This window comes from Tursiops truncatus, chromosome 9 (assembly GCF_011762595.2).
Source record: "Tursiops truncatus isolate mTurTru1 chromosome 9, mTurTru1.mat.Y, whole genome shotgun sequence".
Classification (NCBI taxonomy): Eukaryota; Metazoa; Chordata; class Mammalia; order Artiodactyla; family Delphinidae; genus Tursiops; species Tursiops truncatus.
The window spans coordinates 28,812,604-28,835,806 of record NC_047042.1 but is presented as its reverse complement, the minus strand read 5'-3'; the positions used below and the strand labels follow the sequence as shown (position 1 = coordinate 28,835,806).

At 34.6% G+C, this 23,203-nt stretch overlaps 1 long non-coding RNA gene across 4 annotated transcripts in view; it reads right to left on the bottom strand.

Moving 5' to 3' along the window:
* Positions 1 to 1,532: 1,532 nt before the first annotated feature.
* Positions 1,533 to 23,203, bottom strand: part of LOC141279460 (uncharacterized) — a 506,894-nt gene continuing 485,223 nt past the window's right edge. For all 4 annotated transcript variants that reach the window (XR_012333714.1, XR_012333716.1, XR_012333715.1 and 1 more), the window contains one exon: positions 1,533 to 3,377. This is a non-coding gene — a long non-coding RNA (uncharacterized lncRNA). The remainder of the gene's footprint in view (positions 3,378 to 23,203) is intronic.

The window sequence follows — 23,203 nt, the reverse complement described above, 5'->3', positions numbered from 1 at the left end:
TGAAAAGACTGTCTTTCTTTTCTCTATTGTATAGTCTTGCCTCCTTCATTAAAGATTAGGTGACCATAGGTGTGTGGGTTTATTTCTGGGCTTTCTATCCTGTTCCACTGATCTATAGTTCTGCTTTTGTGCCAGTTTTGTGCCAGTACCATACTGTTTTGATTACTGTAGCTTTGTAGTATAGTCTGAAGCCAGGGAGCCTGATTCCTCCAGCTCTGTTTTTTTCCCTCAAGACTGCTTTGGCTATTCAGGGTCTTTTGTGTGTCTGTACAAATTTCAAGATTTTTTTGTTCCAGATCTGCAAAAAATGCCATTGGTCATTTGATAGGGATTGCATTGAATCTGTAGAGTGCCTTGGGCAGTATAGCTATTTATGATAGTACCATTATGAGAGGACGGGGAAGGGAATCATCTGCACTGTTTTTTGTTTTCTTTTCTTGCACTTTTTCTAGGAATTACAGCTCAAATACAAAAATACATGAAATATGAAATAAAGGATTGGGATAAAGATACATTGTACTAATATTAAACAGAAAATTGAGTATAGCTCTTTCATAGTGATTAAAGGGATTAATCCCCAGGAAGATATAACAATTATAAATGTGTTTGTGCCCCTAATAACATATCCTCAGAAGATAATACAAAACTTAACATTAATAAATAAAAGGAAAAAATGGCAAATCTAAAATCACAAAGATTTTACTATACCTCTTTAAATGTTTGCTCTTTAAATGTTTGAATAGGAAGTCAAAAATAAGGATATAGAAACTTTGAAAAAGATGTATCAACTTAATATAATTGAAGTATATAGAACAGGCTCCAAACTCCACCGCCTCCTGCCAAAGTGCAAAACAAACACTCATTCTTTTCAAGTTCAAGTTCATTTGGCATATTTATACAACCTGCTAGGCCAAAAAGGGAATTCTGAAATAAATTCTAAGAATTACACAGATAATCATTCATACAGATTATATTTCTAGTCCCATGGAAATTAAGGTCGAAATAAAAGATAACTACAGTATCTCTTCATATTTGCAAATTAAGCAGTATCATTCTATATAAGCAATGTGTGAAAGAAATTTAAGGGGCAAAAGGAGCAAATACAATCTTGAAGGGGAAGGCCAATATGGAATGACTTATTCTAACAGGTATCAAGAATTCTTATTAAGGTGGTACAGTATTTAAACAATGTACTTTTGGTACAAGGATATACAGCAAGACCAATATCGAGTGTCCAAGTAGACCTCCACAAACAGACAGACATATAAAAAAGAGGGCATTGAAGAGCGGTGGAGAAAGATCAGTTTAAAAAGTCGTGTGCTATCTATCACTTGCATATCTATATATGAAAATAATGAAATCTGACCCCTTTCCCCATCTTCCCCCCATACTCAAAAATCAAGTTCAGGTGAATTATCTAAATACGAAAGAAAGAGTAAAACAGGAGTCTTTAGGAAATAAGAGCAGAAAATAAGTTCACAAACTCACTGCAAGGAAAAATTTATAGTTAGAAGTTTTAATCTCGGGTTTAATAAAGGAAATGATTGATAACTTAAAATTAAGCATTTATATGAAAAAAGTTCTTAAGAGATTAAAAATGTAAGACCTACGGGGGGGAAGATAATAACAGCATATATAACGAAGTTATAGAAATTAGTAAGAAAATACCAGATATGACATTTTTGAAAACCCAGAAATGTATGGAATTATTAACAATGTATTATTCATAACAGAATTTTTAAAACATTCCAAATGTCCAGTAGCCAATGGATAAATACACTGTAACAGTTATACAAATCCTATACAGCAATTAAAAAGGAACATAAAAGAAGAATAAATCTCACAGACACAATTTTGAGAAACAGAACACTGACACAAAAAGATATCAGCTGTGTGATTCTTTACATAAAGAGTTCAAAAACCAGCAAAGCAATTCTGTATTGTTACGTTTCAGGATAGGGGTTACTTTTGGAGAAGAGGTTAGCAGCAGAGAGGAAAAACTGGGGCTCTTCTAAAATGATGGTAAAGTTCTATTATGTCAGATTTACTTGGTGGTAATTTGTACTGTACACTTGTGATTTGTATGCCTTCTATTGTTATGTTATATATCAGTATGAAAAAATAAAATTTACTCCCTACAAGAAACACAAATACTGAAATGTAATAAGTAAGTAATAATCCTCTAGATAAAAGTCAGTCATTCATAGGTGAGGTAATACAGACAAAACAACACTGAGGGGGTCACTTTTTTCACCTATTATTTTGAAAAGAAACATTTTGGTAATGCCCAATATGGCCCAGAACATGGGTTAACAGGGCATTAAGGCTTTAGTGCTCAGACTATGCATTTGTGCCACTGGTTTGGAAAACCATTTAGCAACAGCTACAAAATTAAAAATGCATATATATATATATGTTTGGTTAGAATCTCCACTTCTAGGAATCTTTTCTATGGATATGCTCACACACTTCTATAGAGTCCTATGCACATTACACCATTGTTTTAAGAAAATAAACGAAATCAACTTAAATCTTCAGAGGTAACAAGTTAAATACATTTTGGTTAAATACCCTACAACCCTTTTAAACCACTAACATTTCCATATTTGAACATAGGGATTATAAAACAAAGTACTCAATTTCTACGAAGATAAAGGGAATAGAACTTTCCCTTTGACTTACTTTTATTCTGTCATATGCAGGTTCAGGCCTGTGTACAGGACAGTTAGTATTCTGAATTTAAAGCAGTTGATCATCAGGTAAAGAAAATGAGTAAAATATCGATGAGTTTTAAACTACCGTTTGCATATTTTGCCTACTCGATAATACATATTCAAGATGACGATCTAACATTTAGCTGGAGTTCACTGTCTCTGAATTTTATTTGGGAGAATAAGTAAATGCTTATATTCTGTAGTTCCTGACATTTTTCTCATTGCTGATAACACAGTGGCATTTTCAGTGGTACCAGTTTAGAAAGATCCGGCAAATTTAAGATCTGCAGTAAAGTGAAAACAGTGCTATTTTCTTGAGCACTTAAGGTTTTGTTAGACGCTCCCATAAAACCTTCTGAGACTACGGCAGCGATTGCGGTTACTACTTTGTTATTAACACAGCACGTTGATATAGTCTCGTAGAGATATTTATATATATATATGAATTTGTTATGTATCATACATATATATGTAACAAAAGCCCGAGGGAAACACTACCTGCCACTTGGGTTCAGAGCTGTCCTTCAGCTGTTCAAGCTTCAGAAGTGTCTTAGCTTTCTTTGTTCCGCAAGAGGCTTACTGGCATCACAGCACACTGTGCCAAGCTATAGGCAAATCGTTTATCGGCACATCCCTTTGAAACTGTCATTGAACCGCATGGACCTAAGGAGTGATAAGCATTAATAACACCGTGTTCCTTTTATGCCTTCTGCCTTTCAGCTTGCTTGCCAGATTCTTTATCTAAACTTAGGTTTTACAATCCAGACAAAGGCAGTTCCCCTTGCCTTCAAAAGTGGTGCTTAACCTAGCTTGTACAGATGTAGGATTTTTTCTAACTACTTATTTTCTAAAATAATACTTTCTTGTAAATGACCTGGAGCTTTACTTGGAAAGTGTCAGTATCACGGATCACAGAACATCTGAAAAGAAACACATCATATAAAAAGGCTCTCATTCCCCATCAATTATTGCATATGTTTCTATGCATGGTAAATCGTTGTTACATGTGGCTCCTTTGTGTGAAGCAGGCATGCATACCTGCAGACACCAGACACACTCATTTACAGGCTTCATATTGTCAAGTGCAAAGTGAGTTGCCTGAATTGCCTGTGGAAACGGTTAAAGCTTGAGACATGAGAAATATGTCTTCTGAGGCTTTTTTTGGTATGTTATGTGAGAATTTCAAAATTGTAACTTTATTCTCATCAGTATTTTTATATTTTAGGTATCTTAAATATATACATATATTGAAAACCGCAATATACAAACTGCTTTACTTTTATAAAATTAAAAAATAAGTGAGGTATACTATTTTATTTTGCATAAACATGAAACAGTAAGGACTTGGTTTGAAAGACTGTTTTCTTTGTTGTTGTTTTAAGATATAAAAACAACACTACAAAAACGGTATGAAAATATTTTCCCGTTCATCTCAGATTATTTTTCATGTCCAACATGACAGCATTATGTATACTTATGAAACTAAATGAATTGTATTAACCATTATGTCACAGTGATAAGATGTCATAAATCACAAGACCATCTAAGGGATCTATTATGCTCAAATTCTTACTTACAGCGTTTGTTGAAATCAGGCTAAGGATTAGCTATAAACCTTGAAACATTTCTAATTGATATACAGATATAGATATAAAACCGGTAATTTAAATAAAAAAACATACCCAATCTACCAATGGTAGATGGCCTTTGAAAAAACTAACCAATTTTGTCTGTTCTCTATCGTATGGATTCTCCTCCTTTAGCATATGCTTAAAAAGGTGTTTCTTTGAAATTGTCTTAGCCTAAGACTAGGCGTGTGTGTGTGTGTGTGTGTGTGTGTGTGTGTGTATATATATATATATATATATATATATATATATATATATATGTGCTTTACAGAAGCAGGGGTTGTATTGCTAACAGATAAGTAACCCTAACAAATAACAAATAGTTCTTTCCTGTACACTCTCTCCTACTGGTCCTGGATCCCACAATCTAAAACAATACTCTCCCTAAAATTCTTGATACCTTCATATCTCTTTCCTCCAGCCACACCTTCCAAGCAAAACTGCGATCGATGCTGAAATTAAACTTTCTGGCTTCTAATAAAATTTGTAAGACTATACCTCAATTAAAAGTGTAATTAACATAACAGTAGTTTCAAGTGTACAGCAGATATTTGTATATATTGTGCAATTTTTACCACAATTAGTCTAGTTAACATCCAAGGCTATACTTTCTAAATGTATCAGTCAACTTTGTAAACATAAACCACTACCAGTTCATGGTCTGCAAGTTCATCAATACCATTAGCACTGCCCAATCCTTTTCTTGGCCTTTATTAGCTATAGATCACACTGAGTTCCTCCCTTCTGGCTACAAAACTTCACTTCTCAAGGTCACCATTCTCCTTCTCTCTAACCAAACTTGCTTGCTTCCTAGTTTACTGAGAAAATTGAGAAAGCCACCATCTCTCTGAGCTTCCTGCCCTACCTACCTACGAATGTATATACAACCATACCTTAATTTCCGTTTTTCTACTCTGGATGAGGGGCTTGAACAAGGGCAACCATCCCAGTTAAGCTTTCAACCTAATTCCTTCCCCTCAGTCTTTCTCTTCTGCATCTTCACTAAGTCTCATCTCTTCTGGAATATTCTCCCTTTAGCCTTTGTGCTTGTCTCTCTTGTCGTGCAGTCTCTCCCTCCCTTCCTCGTTTAATTCAGACTTCTCAAAAAGGTAGTGTATACTTATTGCCTGTTTCCTTACTTCCCGTTTATGTGAAGCCCGGTAAAATCTGACTTTTGACCCAACCACTTTACTCAAACTGCTCTTGGTAAGGTCATCGATGGCCTCCTCTTGTTTCCATTCCTACCTTATTTGCCTCTCTGGGAGCATTTGACAGAATTAATCATTCCCAAATGGATACTTCCTAGTTCCTTGTTTTAATTTCAAATATATATATATATATATATATATATATATATATATATAAAATTATTATTATTTTTGCGGTATGCGGGCCTCTCACTGTTGTGGCCTCTCCCGTTGCGGAGCACAGGCTCCGGACACACAGGCTCAGCGGCCATGGCTCACAGGCCCAGCCGCTCCGCGGCACGTGGGATCTTCCCGGACCGGCGCATGAACCCGTGTCCCCTGCATTGGCAGGCGGACTCTCAACCACTGCACCACCAGGGAAGCCCTATATATATTTATATATAAAATTTTATAGAATAATTCTTACTCATTTTCAATGTAAACCTTGATGATGTTTAGTAATTATATGTATTTAACCATCACCACAATGAAGGTATAGAATCATTCCATCACCCTCTAAAGTTTCTGCCCCTTTTGCATGCCATGCACTTGCCTGACCCTGGTCCCGGGCAACTACTGATATAACTTCTGTCACTATAGTTTTGCCTTTTCTAGAATTTCGTGTAAGTGGGCTCAAACACTATAAAGTCTTTTGTGTTGACTCCTTTTACTTAGCGTGATGTTTCTGATATTCACTGTGCTGCATATATAGTAATATTTTGTCCCTTTTCATTGCTGAGTAGAATTCCATGTTATGGATACCAAAGTCTGTGTATCCATTCATCCTTTTGTTGTTTCTAGTTTATTGATTATTGCAGATAATACTTCTGTGGATATTCCCCTACAACTTTTGTGTGAACATATGAACACTTTCATTTCTCTTGGGTAAGTATTTAGAAGTGGGACTGCTGGATCATATGGTGTACACATCGGAGGGTTCCATTTGCTCAACATCAGAGTTTCTCGGCAGCAGCACTAACTACTGCCATTTGGGGCTGAACAATGCTGTGTTTTAGGAGAATCTCCTATGCATTTGAGACGTTATTATAATAGTATCCCTAGGCTCTATCCATACTGGATTCCAGTAGCAGAGCTCCCAGTCCCCCAGTTGTGATAACCAAAACTGTCTCCAGATAATTTTTGCCCCGAGGGAACATTTGGCATGGTCTCCGGGTGAGAACCACTGCTCTGCTTTCTCACTAACAAACACTTGGAACTGTCAGCCGTTTAACTTTATCATTTGAGTGTGTGTGGCACAGTAGCTCCTTGTGAGGATAATTGGCATTTTCCTTATGACTCCTATGGAAATAAGCAAAGACTAGCCAAATGAGGAAGGAGCTATAAGAAGGGAGTAAGCCACCAGTACTGGAATTTGGCAGAGAATCAAGGGCAGGTGGAGAAGTATAAAAGCTTTCGAGTGGAAAATTGGAAGGCCCTGATCAGAGACTGTTGGCATGGGGAAGACAGAGGTGGGCTACCTGGTGGGGCATCTTGTGTGAATAGTCAGGGGAGCCTATTTGGCTTTCTCTAGTTGGTTCTAAGCTAGAAATAGAGGCAACAATTAGGGAAGCTGGGGCAGTTTTCGATACCTCAGGAAACAAGAAACATCTCAAATAAACAACCTCACCTTACGCCTAAATGCAACTAGAGAAGGAAGAACAAACAAAACCCAAACTTAGTGGAAGGAAAGAAATCTAAAGATCGGAGCAGAAATAAATGAAAGAGGGACAAAACCATAGCAAACATCAATGAAAGTAAAAGCTGACCTTTCTTTGGAAAGATAAACCTCTAGCCAGACTCATCAAGAAAAAATGGGAGAGGACTCTAGAAAGGAAAAAGAAGTTACAGCTGACACAGCAGAAATACAAAGCATCCTAAGAGACAACTACAAGCAACTCTGTGCCAATAAAATGGACAACCTGGAAGAAAGGGGCAAATTCTTAGATACGTACCATCTCCCAAGACTGATAGAGGAAGAAATGGAAAACACAAACAGGCCAATTACCAGTACTGAAATCGAATCAGTAATTAAAAAATTCCCAACAAATAAAAGTTCAGGACCAGAAGGGGTTACAGGTGAATTCTACCAAACAATTAGAGAAGAGTTAACACCTACCATTCCGAAACTATTTCAAAAAATGGCAGATGAAGAAACACACTTCTCAACTCATTCTGGTACCAAAACCAGACAAAGATATCACAAAGAAGGACAGTCTCTTCAATTAGTGGTGCTGGGAAAATGGAATAGCTACATCTAAAAGACTGAACTTAGAATATTTTCTCACACTGCACACAAAAATAAACTCAAAATGGATTTCAGATCTAAATGTAAGACCAAAATACATAAAACTGCTAGCAGATAATATAGGCAGAACACTCTTTGACGTAATTTTTTTGCCTCAGTTAAAAGCAAAAAGAAATGAGACCTACTTAAAAGCTTTTGCACAGCAAAGGAAACCACTGACAGAAAAGACAACCTACTGAAAGGGAGAAAATATTTGCAAATGATACGACTGATAAGGTGTTAAAATCCAAAATATATAAACAGCGCATACAACTCAATATCAAATAAACCTGCTTAAAAAAATCGGCAGAAGACCTGAATAGACATAATTACACAGCAGAAATACAGATGGCCATCAGGCACATGAAAAGAAGCTCAGCACTGCTTATCATCAGAGACATGCAAATCAAAACCATCAGATATCACCTCACACCTGTCAAAGTGGCTATCATCAAACAGTCTACCAGAAACCAATGCTGGAGAGGATATGGAGAAAAGGGAACTCTAGTACACTGTTGGTCGGAATTTAAAGTTTTTGCATGCAGTATGGAAAATAGTATGGAATGTCCCCAAGAAACTGAAAATAGAACTACCATATGATCCAGCAGTCCACTCCTGGGTATGTACCCAAAGAAAATGAAAACACTTATTCAAAAAGATACACACACCCATATGCTCATAGCAGCATTGCTTATAATTGCCAAGCTAGGGGAGCAACCTAAGTGTCCATCAACAAATGACTCGATAGAGAAGAGGTGATGTGTGTGTGTGTGTGTGTGTGTGCGCGCGCACACACACATACCCACAGAGTAGAATATTACTCAGCCATAAAAAAGAAAGAAATTCTGCTATTTACAATAACACGGATGGACCTGGAGTGTATTATGCTTAGTGAAATATGTCAGCGAAAGACAAAGACCATATGTGATCACTTACACGTGGAAACTTGAAAAAAAAATGAATACAACAAAACAGAAAGAGACTTAAAGATATTAGAGAAGAAACTAGCGGTTACCAGTGTGGAGAGAGAGGGGCAAAATAGGGGTAGGAGATTAAGAGATACAAATGCTATGTATAAAATAAATATGCAACAAGATATACAGCACAGGGAAATATAGCTACTATTTTGCAGTGATTTAAATTGGAATATAATCTATAAAATATTTAATTATGTTTTACACACGAAACTATTGTAAAATAACTATACTTTAAAGAAAGAAAATCACTAAGGAAACACTGCACTTGTCCTATATCCTACATGAAATGGACCTAACAGACACATACAGAAAATTCTACCCCAACTGCAGAATATACATTTTTGTGAAGAACACACAGAATATTCTTCAGTGTGTATCGTAAGTCACAAAACAATTTTAACAAATGTATTAAATGTATTACAATCATACCAAGTATCTTATCCAACCAAAATTGTATCAAACAAAAAAAATCAGTAATAGGAAGAAAACAAGAAAATTCACAAATGTGTGGAAATTAAACAACATGCTTCTGAATAATCAATGGGTCAAAAAAAGAAATAAAAAGTCCAAATCATGAAACAAAGTAAAATGGAAACACAACATATCAAACTAGCAAATAAAAGCAGTTTTAAGAGGGACGTTAATTCATACATTAGAAAAAAGAAAGATCTCAAACAACCTAAATTTACACCTCAAGGAACTAGATAATACCACCAAAGTGCACAATTAGTCAGAAGTAAAGTCAGTAAAAGTAAAGGCATGACAAAAATAGGGCAGAAATGAATGAAATAGAGACTAAAAAAGACAATAGAAAACATCAATGAAACTAAAAGCTAGTTTTTTTAAGATAAAAGGAAAACGTTGACAAATGCTTAGTCAGACAAACTGAGAACGTAAGGGAAGACCCAAATCAGAAATGAAAGACATTACAATTAATAACATAGAAAAACAAGGACCATATACTACTACTGTGAACAATTAAAGGCCAACAAATTGAATAACCGAAATAAATAAATTCCTAGAAACATACAACTTACCAAGGCTGAATCATGAAGAAATAGAAAATCTGAAGAGAGCAATATTGAATGGAAGGATTTAAACGGTAATCAAAAACTTCCCAACCCTATTGTTTCCCTGGTGAATTTTACCAAACATTTAAAGAAGAAGTAATGCCAATACTTCTTAAAATATTAGACGAGGGAACACTCCCCAACTCATTTCATGAGGTCAACATTACTCTGATACCAAAGTCAGACTAGGATACTACAGGAAAGGAAGACTCTAGGCCAATATCCCTATAGATGAATACAGATGCAAAAATTCTCAAAAATACTAGCAAATCGAGTTCAATAGTACATTAAAAGGATCATACACCACGATCAAGTGGATTTTCCCTGGGATGCAAGGGTGGATCAATATATGCAAATCATTAAATGCAATACCCCACATTAATCATAAGATCATTTCAATAAATGCAGAAAAATATTTGACAGAAGTCTACATCCTTTGGTGATAAAAACACTAAACAAAATGGGTACAGAAGGACTGTGCCTCAGCATACCAAAGGCCATATAGGGAAACCTGGAAACCTCACAGCAAACATGCTCAGTCATGTAAGACTGAAAACTTTTCCTGTATGACCAGGAGCTCACGCTCTACTCCTATTTAACATATTCCTGGAAGTCCCACCAGAGCGATTAGGGAAAAACAAAACAAACATCCAAACTGGAAAGGAAGACGTAATGCATCCACACTGGAAAGGAAGACGTAAAACTGTCTCTGTTGGCAGATAACGTGATGTTATGTATGGAAAACGCTAAAGACTCTACCAAAAAGCTGTTAGAACTAATCACCAAATTCAGTAATTTGTAGTATACAAAAATCAACATAAAAATCCGCTGTGTTTCTATATACTAACAATGAACTATGCAAAAAATAAAGAACACAATTATATTTACAATAGCATAAAAAATTATTGAGGAATAACTTTAAGCAAGGTGTGAAAGGTCTGTATAACATCGTGCCATTTGTGACAGCATGAATGGACCTTGAGGGCATGATGCTAAGTAAGGTAAGTCAGATAAAGGCTAAAACTGCAAGCTGTCACTCCTATATGGAATATAAAAAAGTCAACTTACGCAAACAGAGATAAAATGGTGGTTACCAGGGGACAGGGGTTGGAGAGATAGGATAGACGTTGAAGAGGAAAAGCCCTAGGGATCTAAATGCATAGTATACTGAATATAGACAATAACATCAGATTACAAACATTAAACTTGCTAAAAGACCAGAATTGAATTATTCTAACCACTAAAAAGAAATGATCATATTGTAAAATAATAGAGGTACTAATTGTAACTACAGTGGCAATCGTGCAATATTATTCAGCCACGAGAAAGCAGTCAGTCATGCCTTTTGTGACGACATGGATGGACCTTGAGGGCACTATGGGAAGTGAAAAAAGGCAGACAGTGAAAGGCACATACTCTATGTTCTCATTTATATGAGGAATCTAAAAATAAAAGTCAATCTCATAGTCAGGCAGTAGAACAGTGATTGCCATGGGCTGGAAGTGGGGAAAATGGGGAGAATTTGCTCAGAGTATACAAACTCCCTGCTATAAAGTCAGTAAGTTCTGGGAATATAATGTACAGCATGGTGACTATAATTAACAAAACTGCATTAATATATACTTGAAGTTGTTAAGAGGGTTAAATGTTCTCACTCTCTCCTCCCCCCACCATCAATGGGAAGGACATGAGGGAACGGAGGTATCAACTAACCTTATTGTGGTAATCATTTTGCAATATATACTTGTATCAAATTGTCACTCTGTATACCATAAACTTACATGTTATACGTGAATATTTCAGTAAAGCTGAAAAAAGAGATTTAAGAAAAATGGATATAATTAAATTTAAAAGAATTCATTTCAATTAAGGGCAAGATAAAGATGAACTATGACACACTGGAAAATACTCACCGGTCACTTGCTGCTTACACCCTGCTGAACACATTGTATATCAACCTCATTCACATGAGAAAATATTCCTCCTTGTTTAGTTCACTTTAATCATGTCTTAATTCTTACTTGGATGCGTTCATTCCCAATGATTCCTAACTTTCCAAAGAAAGTCCCAATTATTTGATTTGAGCCTATTGCTGATTTGAACAAAGTTGGAGTTCTTTATTAAAGAAAACTAAGGTAATTAATGACAGCCTCAAACCATTCCTCTCTTTAATTCTTAAAATATTGTGGAGATTGTCATTTCCATCAAAAGAGACTCTGGAATTATTATATTAAATAATTAATTTTACTTTCCTCAATGAAACATTTCCTGCATGTTTTTCATTTATGTCAAAAGAACTGCCAAGATAACCCAGTGACTCTCAGGTGATTAAACAGATATCATTCCTTAAATATGTAAGTTTTAATTGACTGTAAAAATACCCTCTTCAGTATCAAATAATTTTATAAGAAAAAATTCAGCTAACAAAGTAATGTCATTGCTAATGTACCTTATTCTGTATTCTCTCTGATGATACTTAGTCGAGCGCAGTAAGAGTGTAATTATATTTCCAAGCTGAAATAAAGTGCACTTATTTTTTCTGAAAATTACAGTGGGACTAATCATTTAGTAAGCCCATAACTGCTCTGTCAATGTGATATTAGATTGCTGCACAATTTGAATCGATCTGTGGATGATATCACTTAGGGAAACTATTGATTATGTATACAATCCATTCAAACAATGCAGTTGGTCAATTTTAGGCAAAATTGTTTAGGAAAATTTTGGTATTTGTCAGAATTCTATTTACAGTATGATTTAAAAACATATTTAAGTGGCTAGATCTCTGGGAGAGAAGAAAAAGGTAATTGTGATTTATTCCTAGAGCTCTGACCCACTTAATGTTATTTTACAACCAATCATGTCAAGAAAATTACATCCAATTGTCGTTTCATTTTACAAGGATATTAGGGACATAATGGCATAACAGATATGTAATGATTCTTGATATTCTGTAATGAATTTCTCATTCATAAAGGGATATAAAATATTTCTGCCTTATACATCTTAAAAGGAAATAAACTTTTTATGCTCATACAACATTCCCATCAACATTGGTTGCAATGTATTTGAACATCAAATCCTTTACCAAACATTTGATAATCTTTATGATTTTTATCGAGATACAGCTTTTTAGCATCTGTGAACATCTTGGTTTCCAAGTTATGTGTATGTTACTTTCTTTCTCCTAAAATTTGTTGTGTTCCAGTAGTATATTCAAGGGGGAGGCATTAAGTAGTTAAAAGGGAGAAATGTCTCCATTCATGTGATTTTCCTATCATATTATTGTTTGCTTCAGATATTGTGTTTACTTTTAGATTTGAAAAGTAATAATGCCCGAAAAGTAATAATGCCCATTATAAAAGATTTAGCAAATAAAAAAGCAGCATTCTTATTTTTAATATTTCTCTGAGTTATCAACCTTAACATTAATGTGTTCATTTCCCTCTGCTTATATATATAAGGTAAATACAATTTTGCCAACACTCATTGTTTTAAGCTTTTTTCTGAAACATCACAAGTGCTTTTTAACAGTTTCATGATATCCTATTACTAACTTTTTATTCACTCATTTATTTGTTAAACACTTGAGTGCCTATAATGTATCAACAAATATGTTTATGCTAACATGCAGTACTGAAGAGAATAGGCCAGCCTCTCATGCCTCAGCAGCTTATAGTCCAGTAGAAAAAGACAGATAATAAAAAGAAAATAAACGTAAATGCTGGAGAGCGTGTGGAGAAGAGGGAACCCTCCTACACTATCGGCGGGAATGTAAATCGGTATAGCCCCTTTGTAGAGCAGTATGGAGGTTCCTTAAAAAACTAAATATAGAACTACCATATGATCCAGCAATTCCACTCCTGGGCATATATATGTGGAGAAAACCATGATTCAAAAAGACACATGCACCCCAGTGTTCCCGGCAGCACTATTTACAATAGCCAAGGCATGGAAGCAACTGAAATGTCCATCGACAGAGGGATGGATAAAGATGATGTGGTACACATATACAATGGAATATTCCTCAGCCATAAAAAGGAATGAAATAAGGCCATCTGCAGCAATATGGATGGACCTGGAGATTATCATACTAAGTGAAGTAAGTCAGAGAAAGACACATATCATATGATATCGCTTATACGTGGAATCAAAAAACAAAAAGGTACAAATGAACTTATTTACAAAACAGAGAGTCACAGATTTAGAAACAAACTTATGATTACCAGGGGAAAAAAGTGGGGGGGGGGAGTGGAAATTAGGAGTTTGGGATTAACAGATACACACGACTATATATAAAATAGACAACAAACAAGGACCTACTATACGGCACAGGGAGCTCTACTCAATATCTTATGATATAACCTGTAAGGGAAAAGAATCTGAACAAAAAGATACATATGTATGTATAACTGAATCACTCTGCTGTACACCTGAAACTACAACTATACTTAAGTGTAAAAAAAAGAAGAGAAATATATCAATGTGATGATTTCTAATAGTGGTAACAGTAATAAAGATGATGAAAATGGATAATGTGATAGTAACTGGAGTACAACGGCTCTGAGGTAGTAATAAGTACAGCATGTCCAAGGAACATACAGCACATCAATGCAGCTGGAACTTAGTTATCAGGGTTGGGGCAATGCATTTAGTTGAGGCGTTACTTTGAGTTTGCAAGCTTTTGCTTACAGTTTTGAAGTGTTGACTGACAGGTGCTAATAGGGATCATCAGCTTTGCTGATCTTTGCACAACTGAATATATAGCACAAGAATTCAGAAATATAGTATTAACCTGGTCCCTTATTATTGGATAAGTAGTTGCCAATTTTCCATTAAATAATGTTGAACTTCTTTACACTTAAGTCACTAGCTGAGTTTCTGCTTTCTTAAGGTAGAGTTATATGATGAGAATTACTGTGTCACAGTTTATAGAATTTTGAGTATCCTGACACCTATTTTCACATTGATCTTTGTTTTCACTTAGGCTTCTAATAGCAAAGTGACAAGAGTTAAACTCACTAAACCTGAAAGCATTTCATCATTTTTAGTATGCTACCATGTTAAGCAGGTTAGAATTGAACCAGAATTGATTATTTCATGGACATTAAGTCCACAACAATATAAAGAAAGACATCATAAATAACACAGATATAAATATGTACATTTCCAAGTAAAGGATATCATATGCTTTTTAAATTTTTGCTGAATAAATGGAAAATATATAAAAAAGAAAAGAGGATAAAGAGCAAATATGGGGCTCAAACACCACACATTTTTCTCTAAACTGATTCTTGAATCATGCGTAAGACATTCAAAAATTCTGAAAGAAATAATCTAAACTATTTTAATTACTCAGGCCTATCAATATTCCTACCCTGATGTCGATAATTAAGGTAAAAAATGAATCCTTGCTATTCACGTTACAATCAATAATTTACATAGTGCTTTAAAATGACGTTGGATTTCATAGTCTGGTAGGGTATTGGGCATTATTCATAAATTTGAAAATACTATATTCTCTGATTTTGAGATGTGCTTCTGACCTTGAGTAACTCAGAAATCACAAAGAATTTTTGCTTTGAGCAGGTGGTATGTGTCATTAAGAAGTATGCCCTGAGCGAAGAAAAAATACATAGGAAGTTTCTGCATGCTGTGCATAAACATATTCCAGGAAACGGATTTAGAATTCCATGGGCACATCACATCTCAGGATGTCATGGGGAAGAGAATTTTCCAATTAAGTTAGGTGGGGAAGAAAAATTCATAACACGGAAAGTTTTTAAAAAATTAAAGTATCAACAGAGTTTGTTTTAGTGAATTAATAGACAAAATACATAATAGTTATCAGATTGGTAATTATTCATCACTCTTTCTTTCAGATATCAGAAGCAGAGGAAAAGAAAATAACTGACGTTTAAAAGATCTGAGTTAGCAATCTCAGTTAATAAATAGTGTTTTTCGGGACTTCCCTGGTGGCGCAGTGGTTGGAAGTCCACCTGCCGATGCAGGGGACACGAGTTTGTGTCCCGGTCCGGGAAGATCCCACATGCCGCAGAGCGGCTGGGCCCGTGAGCCATGGCCGCTGAGCCTGCGCGTCCGGAGCCTGTGCTCCACAATGGGAGAGGCCACAGCAGTGAGACACCCGCATACCGCAAAAAAAAAAAAAAAAAGTGTTTTTCACTCTTTCTGCTTTAAAGTTCTATAAGCTATCAACAAGACAACATATCTATTCATCATCACCTGATGAAGAATACAATAATGAAGAGATACCATCTTAAAAAAATGGTCTTTTTGGCTGAGACAGTGGTATAAGTGAAAAAGCTCCATTTCAAAAATATTTTTCAGGCTCTGTGATAAAAAATGTATCAATAATGCATCAGGAAAACATTAATATACCCATTGTTTTTTTTACTTTCAGATTTCTAAAAAGTATGATAAGAAAAAGCAGACAAAGACCTAGACTGAATTTCACTGAAAAATCTACCACACATGCAAAAGCAAGTAATTCTAATGCCACAAACTGTTACAGAGATTAAGGAGGACAAGAAAACCTTCAGAGCATTTTTATGAATGAAGATATTAATGCTATACCCAGTCAAGGCCATCAATTCGTTTTATAAGGATGTTAGAGACACAGTGGCATAAGAGATATGTAATAAAAAAAGAAAAGTACAGACTGATCTTGCTGAATCATGAATAAAATAATATCAGAAGAATCTAAAAGCACATTAAAAACAATGTATCATAATTAAGTAGGATTTAATCTAGAAAGTCAAGGGTGATTCAATACAGTATAATCCATTAATATAATTTATACTCTACACACAAAAACTTTCAAAAAGTCCACTATTTGTTAACAAAACACCAATAAAATAAGAAATTATGGTGACTTTCTAACCGTGATAAAATGTATACGCCTCACTAGCAAAACCAACATCCAACATACTAGGAAGCAATAGAGCAATAACACCAAAATAAGGAAAAGGGCCACTATCCTATCTATACTGATATAAGGTTGAATTAGACTTATTATTCAAAACAATAAGAATTGGAAAAGAAGAAACATGCTTAATTTCCTGCTTTTTATAATATGTATGGAAAATTCAAGAGGAATTTAAAAAAAGAGTAAAAACCAATACAAAGATTTCAGTATCAGAGTATTAAAAGTTAGGAAATTCAAAACCCTTCAGATATTCAAACAATAATCCCAAAGAAGATCCTGTTTTAAAAAACAATCAGTAAAAGATGATACCTAAGATTAAAGGTACAAAACCTACAGAAGGAAAATATTTAAATTCTTCAGAAAGACACAAAAGTTGTCTTAAAAAGATGGAAGGAAGCACAATTGTTTACTATAACAATCAAACATTGTAAAGACATTGATCTACCCTAGGTAAAATATAAACTTACCATGGTCCCAATAGAATTACCATAGATTTTCACTATATGTAAACAGGTTCATTAGGAATGTCATATGGAAAAGAATAACAAACATGGATAGACAGGAAGACCCTAAAAAAGATCAACAAGGTAGAGGACGATTGGCCCTGGTAGAGGACGATTGGCCCTACTAGATATTAAAATAAAGAAAAAGAAACCACTTCTCTCATAAAAGCAATATGTTGTGTGTACATGAATAATCAGAAAGACCACTGGCACCAAAGTAAAATTGGCCCCAAGTACCTATGGAAGTATAGTATGTGATAAATTAAATCACAGGGATAAAAGTTTTTGATTAATATTTTGAAGATAATAGTCATTAAAAAAAAACCCTAAAATTGAACCTGTATTTCATAGCTTTCACTAGGATAAACTCCAAGTCGATCAGATATATAAATATTTTCAAAGAAACCATGCAAGTGCTTAACATGTATTAGTTATCTTATGTCAGAATTGGGAAGCCTACGTAATATGTCTCAAAATTCAGAAGTGGTAAAAGATGAATAAATTTGATTCCATAAAAAAAAACCTTGGACATGGAAAAACACACAAACCCACCCCAAACTAAAACCACAAGAAATGTGTACCTTTTCATCATAGATGAAGTTTAACCCCTATGTTTGTTCTCTTTCCGTGCTCCCCCTTTCTTTCCTCCCTCCTTCTCTCCCTCCCTCCCCCTCTCCTTCTCTCCCTCGCTCCTTCCCTCTCTCTTTCAGAAAAGCAAATTCTGATAGAAAAATGAATAACTGAAAATACAGTTGACACAAGAAAAACAGGAAAAATTACCCTTAAACCTAGGAAAAACACTTTAAAAATTTCAAATTAAAACCCACATTTAAAAATGTTCTCATTTTTTAGATCTAAAATCCAAAAATGCCGACAACAAGTTCTACTGGCCTTGCAAATTTGCTGGGGAAAAAGCCATTGTCACAGTTTACTGGTCTACAGGCCAGATGACACAAAATCTAGCGGGGGAAACTAGTGGGGGAAACTAACACCACAAAATGCTAGATAGCTTTTTTACTTTGACTTAGCAAATCAACTTCTAGGGGTCCAACCTAAATAGAGTCCTTTGTAAATAAGGGGGAAAAAAGATGCCGATGGTATCCATTGTAGTGTTGGTTACAGTAAAAAATTTAAAACAAGGCAAATATTCAAAGTAAGAGACAGTTTAAAGCTTTAAAAAATCTACCCGTTGGAGTACCACGGTACTATAAAAAACAATGAAGGACATTTGTATGGACTTGTAATTGTACATACATTGTTAAATTAGGAGAGCAAAGTATAGATAGGGTAGATGGTATGCTACTTTTTGTGTAAGAAGTTAGGAAAGTATATAGATAAATGTACATACTTAAACACATATGTATGTACACATATCTTCAGATGCTGATTTTATTTACAAAAGATGTACTGGAAGGAAACATTTTGCAGAGTCAAAAGCAAAACTTTTCTGCGTATATTCTTATATAGTTTTGCATTTTTAGAACCAAATGAATATTTTACACATTCAAAAAACTTGATGAGAAGGCTAAATCTCAAGTTGAATACAGCTGGGGCCACTGATCCTAATTCTAGGTCAAATTGTCAACACAACCAAATAGATTGAAGAACAGAGTCCCCTTATGCTACACTTCCTTAATGACACTTATCCTGAGGACAGAAAAGGACTGCAGAGACATCTTGTCATTCAGTAATTTTTTCAGCAGTAGTATTACTATGTTGTGCACTGAAACTTATTACATAAATATTTTAACAAAAGCGTATGGTTTTGTCCACTGAAAATGCAAAAAAACAACGATATTCAGAAGCAACATACTTTATACCAAAGTATAATGGGTTTGAAATGCCATTCTCTATTAAAAGGACAAAAACTCCTTGCAGAAATGCATGATTATGTGTATGGTGCAGAAAATACAGAAGGTGAACACTAAAATGGTTATATCTAAATGACACAAAACAGGTTCCTACTGTTCAACTTTGGGACAATTTAAGTATCAAAAGAATTTTGTAATTTGTTGTAAGCTATCTATTTATCTGGCCATCTATTAGCACCATCTGTGTGTGTGTGTGTGTACTATAACTTAAAAGAGTAGGAAGACTCATTTGTCACTATTCATGTGACTATTACACACTGGCTATTACTCTTAAAAGTGGTAATTAAATGAAAAATTAAGCATAGACCATGCCTTTATAGGAGTAACTGTAATTCATCTCCAGTGAATGATAGAAAGTACTTCTTTACAAAAGAATAAAATTAATATAAAAGAAATGTTTGAATTAGAAAAATCATTTTTCCATCTTCAGTAAAATAAATTTATTTGGTCAAGGATTGCCGATGACTGCTAAAACAATTAGGGAAACTTTGAGGGGCGAAGGACTGTGAATTTGTATGTTGTCAAAGTATCATCCCACAGGTGAAAAACCTTACCTTTAAAACAGAGAATGTGGTGACCATAACATTAACCAAGAAATCAAATGTAGGAACACAAGTGTGGATCAACCTGATAATATGTAGTACATACCACAAATATTCACCCATGATGGATTTTTTAAAACAAATGAAAATTTATACTGAATCTAGTTAAGCCTCCAGACCTAAATTGTATTTTAATGCTGATATAGGAAATAGAAAAAAAACCAAAACATTAAATGACCACACAAAAGCAACAAGACAAATCTAGGTGGTGGGACATTATTAAACATACCTGCCTTGGTGTCTTTCTTTTATGACAATAAAGAGTTTGGGAGCGCTTCTATATTAACAGACTAAAAAGACATAATGACAAAGTTTAAGGAATAATTCTTGACAGGAATGATTAATGGGATATGTCCTTATTTTCACAGCATACACTCTGCAGTACTTAGGTGTAAACTGTCATAATCTTTAGGTTATTTTGAAATTATATTTATACATATATATACACACATATAAATAGATACATAAATATAATGCCTGCATACATATGTACATCTGTGTGTGTATGTGTGTGTAGGCAGAGAGAGGAAACAAATACAACAAAACATTAATTATTGTTGATCTAGGTATGAGTTATGGTGTTCATCGTCCTACTCATTCATGTTGCCTATCTGCTTGGACAGTTGTTTAGGAATGTTTAAAACAAAGTGTACTCTGGTCCATTTTTTAGATACACTTGAGCAGACTATGTGTTGCCCAAACACGAATGTAATTCAATACAACTCACTCTGGCTTACTAACTGCATGCACAGAATCTCAATAGGTAGAAAGTACTATTCAATTGGAAAAGCTAAATAATTGCTTACAAAGTAGACTGTGGTGCTTGAATAAATGAAAAGTGCTTCAGGAATGTTTATATTGGAAACAATCTCCATTCTGATACCGTTCCTTTGAGGTATTTATTTACTATGAATTCAATTCGAGGATTCTCAACTATGAAAGCTTAAGGTATGGAGACTAAATTCTCTAAAATAGTAACTATTTTCCCTGTAATACCATCTGGTAAATTAAGTCTTGAGAAATAGTTCTGCCGGATACACTTCAGGGCAGGGAGTTAATGGTAGTCATGTTTTGAATTTACATTTAATATATCCCTTATTATTCAGATATTACAGTTTTAATATTCTCAATTTCCCAGAACACTGTCATTAGTTGATTAGAAACAAAAAAAGTGGGGAGAGGATAGGAATCAGTGGGATTAGAAACAATAAGTGTATGTCCATTGGCAATAGTGACATTCTGACATGAAGGAAGTAGAAAATAGTAAAACAAAACAAAACAAAAAAACCCCAAAAAACAACAGTAACTAAATTACTGACTGGACCTCAGTCTAAGGTCATATAATATAGAGGTAAATAACCCCCTATAGGCAAAAGGCCCCCAAGAACATACTTTTACTTAAAAGGTAATAAACAAAGACACAGTGAATGTTGAAAAACACACACTCTGAAGCATCAACATTAATTACACAACTCCGTGAAGAAAAGAAACCAATATGTTCTAGGAATCATTTTAAAAATAGTATTTGTCCCAAGAAGCAACCTGTGAAATTATAATTAAATAGAATAAATCTAGGACAGTAAAAGAACATAGAAGTGTCCAAATAATTTTTCTCTAATATTTTAAATATGGGTGTGGTTACTAAGGGCATAGCATCAGGTAACTTTATCTTTATTTTTAAATTCTTTCCTAGATTGATTACATTACCAGGAAAAATGCCCAGTTGCCTTTGTGGTTGCACAGACTGATAATATCTGGAAGTTGGAAACACCTGAATATTCACTTGTTCCACCCCTTGACAAAATCACTTAACTATTTCCAATTTTTAAAAATACTCCTAAAAGATGGTGACACGCTTCTAATACTTAATAGTCACATCATGAAAAGTTACTTTTATTTCCTATTAAATTCGTCATTCTGCTGCTTCTCTACTAGGCTTACCATTTCAAAACTAGTGTTTTCTAGCATCTTCTGATGTAGTCTTCCTCATTCTCAAATTCAGAACACTAAGAACATCTAAAACTTGGGAAACTAAGATTGCCAGACAACCTATTGGTAGACATATCCAGAAAATCACGAGAGAAGAAATAAAAATAGCTAATTCATATTGGAAACATTTTTCTTTAAAATCATGAAAAAAATTCAATATTCTTGTGTTTCTGCTAATAAAAGGAGAAAAGATTTTAAGGAAATCACTCTCTTTTGGCAATGATATAGTGAAATAGGCCTTTCTATAATGAGGTAGAAAAGGAAATGATGCAACATTTCTGAAGGGTGATATGTAAAATGAGAATTACTAATGTTCACATTCACTAACCTTGTAATTCTAGTTTTAGGAGAATTACCTGACAAAAATGAATTAAAAATATTTATTAAAAAAATTTTTGTTTTTAAATTAGAAGTTGAATCAAGGGTTATTTCTGGGAGTAGAATGTTGAAATTGACAAAGTCCAGAAATAAGGAATTCAATATATTTTGGCACATCCTAACATAGAAATTATTCAGTGAATACATAACAATTAGAAGCATCTTTGATGACAGATCAAATGAAGACATCTAATAAAAGTGATTCCAATATATAGAAAAATTACTGGGGGATATTAAAAAATATAAATGGAATTATATCTGAATAATGGGAACCAGATTAGTGTTAGATTTTCTTATACTTTTATGTGTTTTTAGTTTTTCTATGTAAAAATATCTCTGTGGCTTTTATTTATTTATTTTATTTTTTGCGGTACGCAGGCCTCTCACCGTTGTGGCCTCTCCTGTTGCGGAGCACAGGCTCCGGACATGCAGGCTCAGCGGTCATGGCTCACGGGCCCAGCCGCTCTGTGGCATGTGGGATCTTCCCAGACCGGGGCACGAACCCACGTCCCCTGCATCGGCGGGTGGACTCTCAACCACTGCGCCACCAGGGAAGCCCCTCTGTGGCTTTTAAAAACACTAACAAAGACATGACAAAGTCATGCGGTTTAAACAGACATATACAGAACATACCATGCAACAACAACAGAATGCACATTCTTCTCAAATGCACAGCAATATCCTCCAGGATAGATCATGTGATAGGTCATAAGAAAGGTCTTAGCAAATTCGGGAAGATTGAAATCATACCAAGTATCTTTTCTAACCACAGTAGGATGAAACTAGGAATCAATAACAGGAGGAAAGCTGGAAAATTCACAAAAGTGTGGAAACTAAACCACACAGTTATGCAAAACCATGGGTCAATGAAGAAATCAAAATGAAAATCAAAAAATTTCTAGAAACAAGAAAAAGAGAAACACAACATACCAAAATCTATGGATGCTGCAAAAACAGGTCTAAGAGGGACTTTTATAGAAATAAAGGCCTACATTAAGAAAAGATGTAGAGACAAACCTAGAGATAAATGAAAAAAAATCTAGAGACAAATGAA